This window comes from Pinus tabuliformis, chromosome 1_2 (assembly GCF_031772625.1).
Source record: "Pinus tabuliformis cultivar Carrire ecotype Pingquan chromosome 1_2, CPIR1, whole genome shotgun sequence".
In the NCBI taxonomy this organism is placed as follows: Eukaryota; Viridiplantae; Streptophyta; class Pinopsida; order Pinales; family Pinaceae; genus Pinus; species Pinus tabuliformis.
Genome location: NC_142298.1, coordinates 1120438320 through 1120448129, shown reverse-complemented (window position 1 = coordinate 1120448129; position 9810 = coordinate 1120438320). Strand labels below are relative to the sequence as shown.

General features: G+C 32.4%; 1 long non-coding RNA gene across 2 annotated transcripts; it reads left to right on the top strand.

Annotated features, from left to right (window-relative positions):
- Positions 1-547: 547 nt before the first annotated feature.
- On the top strand, positions 548-5369 carry LOC149210069 (uncharacterized). 2 transcript variants are annotated; one of them, XR_016252923.1, is made up of 3 exons: positions 548-833; positions 3423-3843; positions 4077-5369. It is a non-coding gene; the product is annotated as an uncharacterized LOC149210069 (long non-coding RNA). The 2 variants fall into 2 exon arrangements; XR_016252924.1 differs by having other exon boundaries at positions 549-833; positions 3423-3757.
- Positions 5370-9810: the final 4441 nt, after the last annotated feature.

The following is a 9810-nucleotide window of genomic DNA, read 5'->3' as shown; positions in this document are numbered from 1 at the left end:
TAGCAATAACACAACAAAAAAACAACAATAACAATAAAGATTGTAACCTTATAAAAAAACCTAAAAAATTTGATTATGGCACATTTTAAAATTATATTTATAAAATATAATAATGTTGTTGTTTTTTTAATTATAATTTTTATTAATATTATATTAAATTTGTATATATTTATTGGTTTTTATTTTAATTTAACTATATTTAAAAATATATATATATATATTAATTAAGTAAAATCAGCTAACCCTTCTTCAAATATAAAAACTAGTTCTTACCTTTCAAAATAAGACCTTGTTTAATCATGGAAAAATGATGTAAATAACAATATTTTGTTATTAAACTTAGAGAAAAGTTATCCAGCTTGCTAGGAAACCGTTAATACACAGATATTGGTCATATACGGCCACTGCCCCGCAGCAAACTGGAAAATATAAACCCACTCACGTAATCAAGCAGTTAATACAAGATAATCTACTTGCTTAAATCCAACTGGGGGCCACTGCCGGGCAGCAGGCTGGAAAATATAAACCCACTCAAGTAATCATTTAAACCCACAAAAATCCGTGTCGGTTTCGTTTCTGTCCTGCTGTGATAGGGTTAACACCAAACCCTATCTCTAGAAGATCAGATCAGATCGAGTCCTCGCGACTCTTTGTGGTGCAAGTCGCTTCCATATTCTCCGAGCCCGTCAAATATCTGCCCCTCCGACCAAGTTCAGAATCGCTTTGGTTCTGCGGACCTGATTTCTCGTTTAGGGTTTTTCGATTTACAGCGTCTCGTCCTTATGCAGTGTGTACACTCTCAGTTTCTCATCGCTTGACCTTTTGGAGCACGGGTAGATTGCTTCTTTCGCCCTTTCTGATATGAATTTTATATGTGTTTTCTTTTGACCTTTCTGATATGAATTTTATATCTGTTTTTGTTTTTATTTTCATTTGAGAGGGTTGAGTGGTTGGCAGAATGCCATTATTCCTGCTACTTGGTTTCAGTTATCATGGGGTATAACAAGATGTTATTACCTTTATTTGGTTTTTTATTATTATAGGGTATTTTCGCATTCAATCGGGAGTAGATTCTCTTACTCTCATGGATTCTCCACTCTTACTATCATGAAAATCCTAAACCTTGCCAAAATATATTTACTCACTCTTTATTTGCTGTTTTCTGGAAGTAAACTCCCTTACCCTCATATAGCCTCGACTTACTAAATCATGAAAATCTTAAACCTAGCCCAAATATATGTACTTGCTCTTTGTTTGCTTTACTAGGGCCGATGGTCACGGTGTATTTTAGTCATTTTTCATGGTATATATATACTCACTCTTTGTTTGCTCTATTAGGGCCGCTGGTCATGGCGTGTTTTATCATTTTTTATGAATCTCGCCCTTTTGGGTGAATTACGGGCACTGGTTTTGCAGTGAACTTGTACCTTGGCCTGGAATTTTTGATGTTTTAGTTTTTCTAAATATATTTGGAGTTAGCTTAAAATTTTTGAAATGGTGATGGGTAAAAGAAATTTTGAAACTGTAAAATTGATATGCAAACATTTAAGTTATTTTTTATAAATTTCTGACCAGCTAAGTTATAGGTTTATAGGCAGAGGAGAGCAATGGCCACTATTCCACATTTAAGGATTTCTAATTTTTTTTTAGATTTTTTTCCATACTGATTTCTTAGAGGAGACCAATGGCCACTATCCCACATTTAAGGATTTCTAAAATCCTTTTTAGATTTTTTTCCATATTGATTTTTTTAGATTCTCTCTATGCCGACTTTTTCTTATCATAAACATGTGTCTTTGCTTCTAAGAGATGAATACAGAAAAGTCCGTGTCAAACCAAGTTGTTGTTCATCTCAATTTTTTTTTTATCTGCGGTGGTTCGTCACTATTCTTTTCTTTTGCAGGCATTATTGCGAATTTGCATGCCTTAAAAAAAATGATGATGATGTTAATAGGTTTTAACATGCCGCTATTTAAAAATGTTAAAAAACATAATTAATATGGTTTTATAAAAGTTAGATTTGAATCCAGTCGAATTTCAACTATATAAAAAAGAAGGGATTTGTGGCAGTTGTACTCAACCCTGACCAACCAACCAAATAAGTCAGGGCAGTTGTTGTTGCAGTTTTACTCAATGTTAACAACCAAGAAAATGTTGTTTTGATTGTCCTATGTCCAATGGAAAACAATATTTTGAATGCCCTATATCTATAATGGAATACCAAAATAATCCCTTTGAAACCCAAAACAACTCCTGCGAGGAGGATCACACGGGATGACAAGAAACCCTGTTTATCAAGCACTCAGTAATGATGATTTCCCTTGACTTCTTAAATTTTATTCAGTTGCTATGGCTTTCAATATCAATTGACCCTGCCACATTTTAGGTGCCATAGAGCTAGACCATTGTTGTTTTCTAATTTTAGGTGACATAGAGCTAGACTATTGTTGTTTTCTAATGGTTAATTTCATCCTACCTCCTATAAATTTGTATAAAATTAAAAAAACCAAACGAAGAAAACAGATGACCGTTATCAGTGACCAAATTTTCCGTGCACAGGTGAAGTAATTTTGAAATTTCAGGACTACTCGTACCTTTGGTTTGCTGTCATGTTTCATTTAGATCTTGAGGTTGGTTCACATTTACTATTTAATCAATGAGCCTGTGCTCAATACGTTATTGAGCCCTGGTTACTCTTTCTGCGACGTGAGCAGCGCTTGAACAATCATTGAGCTTACTCTGCCAAGTAATGTATTACCAGACTTTAGTATGTAAATGGAAGAAGACAATAAAAGCTTGCAAGTGTTTACAGTTCTTGTTCCATGGAGAAAATTCTTAGTTCAAATTAAAAAAAAATGGATGAACGAATAAGAAAGATTATGTATTGACTTGCAAGAACTCTCTGTGCAAACATCTGAATAACTTGTTTCTGGGTCTTAGACAGTCGTTAGCTATTTGCCAACTCTCATTTCCTGGTGTGATATTGAGTGGTTTAAATGTTAGTTTAGCGGGTTGCAGCTAAGTTTGCAGTAGTTTTATATGGAGAAAATGCAAAGCATAAACGTCACTAATAGTGAGGTAAGCCAACCACCACTTGGCTAGCTGGAAAGATTTCAGTTTGCTGTCGAAGATTTAGATCAGAGCTTTGATAACTGTCAGTATGTTAGAACAATTTGGAAGCCAGTAAGATCTTTCTCCATTTGTAATTGACATTTTCTGTGGTTGTGTGCATATACCAGTCAGAGAGATTTTTAACCCCTTTTTATTGGACTTTTAAATCCCCTTAATGGCGGTTTTATGTTTTAGTCATTATTTTTCAATATAAATTGTTACTTATTCGTTTTCTTAGATAAGTAACTCTGTTATTTTCTCAGATGTGTTGAACAGTAATCTAAATTATTCTTCCTTTGTGTTTTGTACAGAAAATATATTACTTCCTCTCACCATCGTAACGAAGCAAAGAGGGTTTGTCAGTCTCTTGGCCGAAATTGCTAGGAACATTGGGTTACCCCAGGCTTCTCGTGGTTGTAAATATTTGAGAGAGATTTGAAACTTTTTCTGCCAACAAAGCCCAGTGCTTCTCCATTTTGCAAAATGGATAAATTGGCCAAAAATACATGCAACCACTAGAAGACCTGAGGTAGCCCCATGTTAAACACCGTGAAGAACACAGTTAATCGAGGGAAAGAAGATGAAAGATTAGAGGCATCTGATCTTATAGCGATTCCAAAGTTCTAGAGTTGACACTGAATTTTCGGTAATCTGATCATTTCGATTGGTGTAGGTTTGGTTGACATCTTTAACTGTATTGTTTCACTCTGTATAAATTTCATCAGGTTAGAGGTATGTTTATATTTGAGTTTTTTTGAATTTTTTTATTGAATCTTTGTATGTGAGCCCAAAAAAATAGTGAGTTTACTTTAAAAAAATTATATATATATATATATATATATTATAAAAGAGATCTATTTATTACAAAATTAATCTACTTCATAAAATGTTTGAAATATTGGAGTGAAGAAGGTTCATTCATAGTTACAACTTACTGGCTTCTGTCTCTCTGTGAAAATGAACAGAATGGTCAAGCATGCTTGCAATCGCCAGAACACCAGAAGTAGCCCTATGCCAAGCTGTTTAAAGGGTCCACTTAGTTGGGAGCTCACTCATAATTGGAATCGAAGACCAGAAGTAGCTGTATGCCAAGCAGCTTAAAGTGTCCCCTTAGTTGAGGGCTCACTCATAATTGCAATCTCCAGAAGACCAGAAGTAGCCTTATGCCAAGCAACTTAGAGTGCCCCCTTAGTTGAGGGCTCATAATTTCACAATCAACTCTTTAAAATCAGAGTAGTCTAACAACGCCACATTTTTGCTTGAAAAATAGTGGAAATTCTGGGATGATTTTGATAAAATTTGGCAGAAATTTTGAGAAATCTAGTTATAGCTGTCAAACTTCAGGCTTTGGATGCTGAATCGGTTTCCACCATCGATGAATTGTTATGAATTCGATTTGTAGGCGAAATTGTGGTTAACGCCTTTAAAATATGAGTAACTCTGGGTAATCATTCTTCTTTGGGGAAGATTAAATCTAATTTGTTCTTCATTTGTGTTGTGTGCATATATATATATTACTGCCTCTCACCGCTCTCCTGAGGCAAAGACCAGCAGCTGACAATCCCTTTAAATGGAATTGGATGGCACATTAGGCTACTGCTGGCATTCTAGTCGTTGCAAATATCTGAGCGAGATTTGAAATGCTGTCTTCCAGCAAAGCTAAGTGGATATTTGCCAAGCATATTTGCAACCCCCCTCTAAAACTCTGGAAGTAAACCCATGTCAAGCATACAATTCAAAGAACACACTCAGCCGATGGATGGATTTTAAGATTTGATCAAAGAAAATATTTAGGCGCTGTACTAAGGTTGATTCCTCCGAATTTGGTGGAAATTTACGAGGCTAACTATTGAACTGCATACTTTTTGAGCAAGCGGAGCTTCCTCCATTTTTGTAGTGGACACTTTACGAGCATAAACGAACTATTGAACTGCATACCTTTTGGGAAGCAGAGCGTGGTAGGTTATGTAAGTGTAATAACTCTCTTGCTTTATTGAATTTGGTTGTATTATTTGCTTCTTCAAGAGATAATGAAGCTTCTAATGCATCTCATCTTAATTTGGCCTTTATTAGAAGTCGAGTACCGGGGTGATTTTCATCTGTTTTTTTTGCTTCTGCTTGGTCTGGTTTGTGAACTTACACTATAGTGAAATATCAAATGGCTCCAGTGTGTTGCTATTCTGGTTTATCGCAATAGTATATTGTTATATTTTGGTTCATCTCAATCAGAGTATAATATTGGGTTTAACATTGTGGATATTTTGGTCATTTGAATTAGTATATCACTGTCTCCATCGATGTATTCCAAATATATAGTGGTCACATTGCTCATTAGGCAATTGTCTAAGGTGTGTTCGAGCCATGTTTCATTCTATACTATTTATTTATTTATTTTTAATGTAATTTTCTGTTCCTTTAACTTATTCTAACTAGACGTATCACCTCATTTTCCTTCAATTTTTTTCTATTTCCAAAAATCTCGTGGTCAAATGGTTTATCAGGCCATTGTCTAAGGTGTGTTGAGCTATGTTTCATTCTATACGACTTCCTATCTCTTTAAGCCATTCCAACTAGACATACCATTTCATTTGCCCATTCCAACTAGACATTCCATCTCATTTGCCTTGTTGCATTAGAGATTGTAATTCTTATTATTCTGGTTTATTAACTTTTTCTATTTCCTTAAGCTATTTCGTCTAAACATGCCACTTCATTTCATTGCAATTATCACTATGCAGGGTAATCTCATATTGTCCATTAACCTTTTCCATTTCCTTAAGCCATAATTAGAAATACCACCTCATCTTCTTTGTTTATTGCTAGATATGAAAATTACAATAAGGTAATCCCTTATTGTCTATTTATTAGTAGATATGAAAATTACTTCTTTGTTTATTGCTAGATATGAAAATTACAATAAGGTAATCCCTTATTGTCTATTTATTAGTAGATATGAAAATTACAATAAGGTAATCCCTTATTGTCTATTTATTAGTAGATATGAAAATTACAATAAGGTAATCCCTTATTGTCTATTTATTAGTAGATATGAAAATTACAATAAGGTAATCTTTTATTGTCTGCGTAGCTTTAAATAAGCAAAGTAAACTTAACTAATACTAAGTGTACTTAATGTTCTATTATTTAAGCATTTCCAACTAGACATACCAGCTCATTTTCCTCTTATGCTTCAAGCCATTCCAATTGGACGTACCACTTCATCTTCATTGTTGCAGTGATCACTAGATATGGTAATCTTTTCTTGTCCATTAACCTTTCCTATTTCTCTAACCCATTCTAACTAGACAAATCACCTTGTCTTCCTTTTTCAGCATTAGATATGGTGATCTCTCGTTGTTATCAACTTTAGATAGGCTATAGACATAACACCTCAACTTGTTACAATCATCACTAATAATGTAATCTCTTATTGTCCATTAACCGTTTCTATTTCTTTAAGCCATTCCAACTAAACATACCACCTGATCTTCCTTGTTTATAGATATGGTAATCTTATATTAACTTATTTAATATCAAACATAAATTTATGTTAGCTCTAAATTTATTAAATAACATAGATCCATGATAATTTCAAGTTAATTAGATTTATCAAGGGTCGAGAGGAATCAAATCTTGAGACGCAAACTTTTTTTAGTGTGGAACTTGAACAAAGATTAACACTTCAAGAGATTTGATCTCTTGAATTATCGAAAAAACTTTCAGCAATAATCATATACATGTTTTGTTGACGCTTTTTGAGCTATGTTATTATTGTCAAAAGTTTTCTCCATAATTCAAATATGGATCACAAAAGCCTGAATTTTGAGATTTGATCTCTCGTAATACTAATAAATTTTTTTCTTATATATTTTATATTAATTTTTCATTTGTTTTATATAACATATACATAGTAGACATTGGAAAATTTTACTCAATATGGAAATTGATTTTTTAATTTTTTTTTTAACTTTCATTGACTATATTGAAATGTGTATTTGTTTTTAAGTATATATGTAGACACACACTTTATATTGAAATATTTTATTTATAACTCACATTGAATTTTGTTGTTATAAATAGTTATTAAATGCCACATCAATTCCATATTAAGAATTAAATAAATTATACATCTATCTCCTAATGGAATTGTTTTTAAGTATATATGTAGACACACATAAGTTGAATCAAATTGAAATATTTATATTGATATATTCTATTTATAACTCACATTGAATTTTGTTGTTATAAATAGTTATTAAATGCCACATCAATTCCATATTAAGATTTAAATAAATTATACATCTATCTCCTAATGGAAAGTGAAAATATGATTTTTTTTAATAGGAGTGCCTATTTTGGAAAATAGAAATGTCAAAATTATTAGATGGATGGTAGAGATTTAATTTCCCCAAAATATGTTAAAAGTAGTTATGTTCTTTCCATGCTCTTAATTAAATTGAAGAATTAAAAAACACATACTAGTCATAAGAACATGAGTTGTGGTTTTTTGGCCATATGGTATTAGTAAGCCATGTTGATATTGTAACAAAGTCTATTTACATGTTAAAAATTTCTATGGTAAAGTAAAGGTGAATTACCATATTAAATATCTTATATGAGTTTTTTAATAGTATAGATGTTTAATTCTTGTGTTAATTCTTTTAATATAATAATAATAAAATTATAACTTTGTTAAATTTTAGTAGATTGAGATGTATAATGAGTAAAGTGTTTTGATGTTTATTGGGGTTTATTAACCATTTAATTTATATGATTGTGCTATTGTTACTTAATATTTTATTTATGGTTGGTACTAAAATTTAGTTATTAATTTTTTTTAGTAAATGTTACATGCCAACTAAACATACAATGAATTCCATTTTTTTTGGAATGTGAAAATATAATATAACTATTAATTTTAAGCACATTGTAAACATGTGGCAATTTCATGTTTTTAGGGTTTCTTTCTTTCTAAAAAGTAAAAAACAAAATTTTTTTAGAGTCTCTTTCCTTCTAAAAAGTAGAAAATAATTCTAGGCTAAATTGTTAGGTAATATTTGGAAATAGGGTTTCTAAAATTTAATTTAATTATTAATAAATATAGGAATTTAACCTCCAAGGAAATCCATGGGATATTTTTAATAGTAGTGGTGAGTGAGTAGTAGTTAAAAATAGAGGATTGAAAGTTGTCATTGAATTCTTGTTCTTTATTGTTGCATTATTATGTTTTTCTTTTTACATTTTTTTTGAATGTGTATATGTTTAAATTATGTATATAAAATAATTTAAAATAAGATTATAATTTGAATAATAGAAACATTTTTGGAAGAAATCACATTAGAAGAATTAGGAGGTCGACATGTTTTGAACCAACCCTTGAAGGTTTTTGCCAATAATGGTTATAGTAGGCAATAGGGTCTTGAAGCTTTTCTCAAAGTTGACAAGGGTCCCAAAGTTAAAAAAGACCCTAGAGATTGTATTTTTGGAGTTTGATGCAGGAGCATCCAGCTCTGAGGAGACAGAAGGTGGTTGACTGTCTTGAAAAGGAAAAAAAAACAAGCTGAAGACTACATGTATTGCTGGACAGGTTATTAAACTTGTCATTTTTGGTTTCTTTTTGTTATTTGTTTCATATTCCAGAAGGCCATTAAAGACCGTAGGATTACAGTTGTGAACTGTTTTAGTTTAGGAAATAAATAGCAGATGTTTATTAATTTTTTTTTTTAAAGAAAACAAAAAGAAAAAGAACTGGCTAACAGTTGGACAGATTCTGGTTGAATAGTTCAACCGAAAACAAGAAGCAGTTATACCCTACGAGTATTAAAACAAAGGAAAAATAGTTGGAAGTAGTACAATCTCTAGTGAGAAGAAACAGATAGGAAAATAGTCTTTTGTAATAAGAAAAAAAATCATTTTCTTTGCCAACTAAAAAATCCACATTGAGTTCTATGTTTATTTCGTTATTCCTTCTACTGTGAATAAAATGCATCTAAATCAATAGAACAAACTGAGTTCTATGTTCATTTCATAATTCTTTCTACTGTGAATAAAATGCATTTGAATCAATAGAACAACAAGCTGTATTTACTCTAACAGGGTCTACACAAGTCGAAAAGGGAAAAGCATTGCACACAGGGAACCATTTTCAGCGAAAGAGGGAGATCCATTCAGCATAAACAACAGTCACTGACGAACGACCTGGTAACGCATACGATACCATCAACCCATTTACAAAAATAATACAAGTATTGAAAGCAAATAAGAAACAGTTTAATTCGATTAACCTATTTAACCACCGTCCATTACAAGAAAGAGCGCACAGAAAGATTTCTGAGCTAGACAGCGCTCAACAAAAACAAATTGATTTTAAAAGAAATCTTTTAAGCTAAATACAACATAGCAGGGCTATTCGAGCCATAAAGTGACAGAGTGGAACACGGACCCAACTACAACTCAGGTGACTGTAACTACAAAGGAACGAGAACCAAGAGTATCGAAACCCATCACAAAGCTAACAATCGAATCGTGGTCGGAATGATCCTACCCGTTGTGTGAGTCTGGCCGGCTTTGTCCTGCTCCCCGGAGATTGCAGAGAGAGCAAGCCCTCGGTGACCAGCCACCTTAAATAACCTGTAAACAGAGGAGGACGAGGGTTAGTTGTTGGAAGTGCAGAACCGGAAGGAGAGAACGAGCTAACAC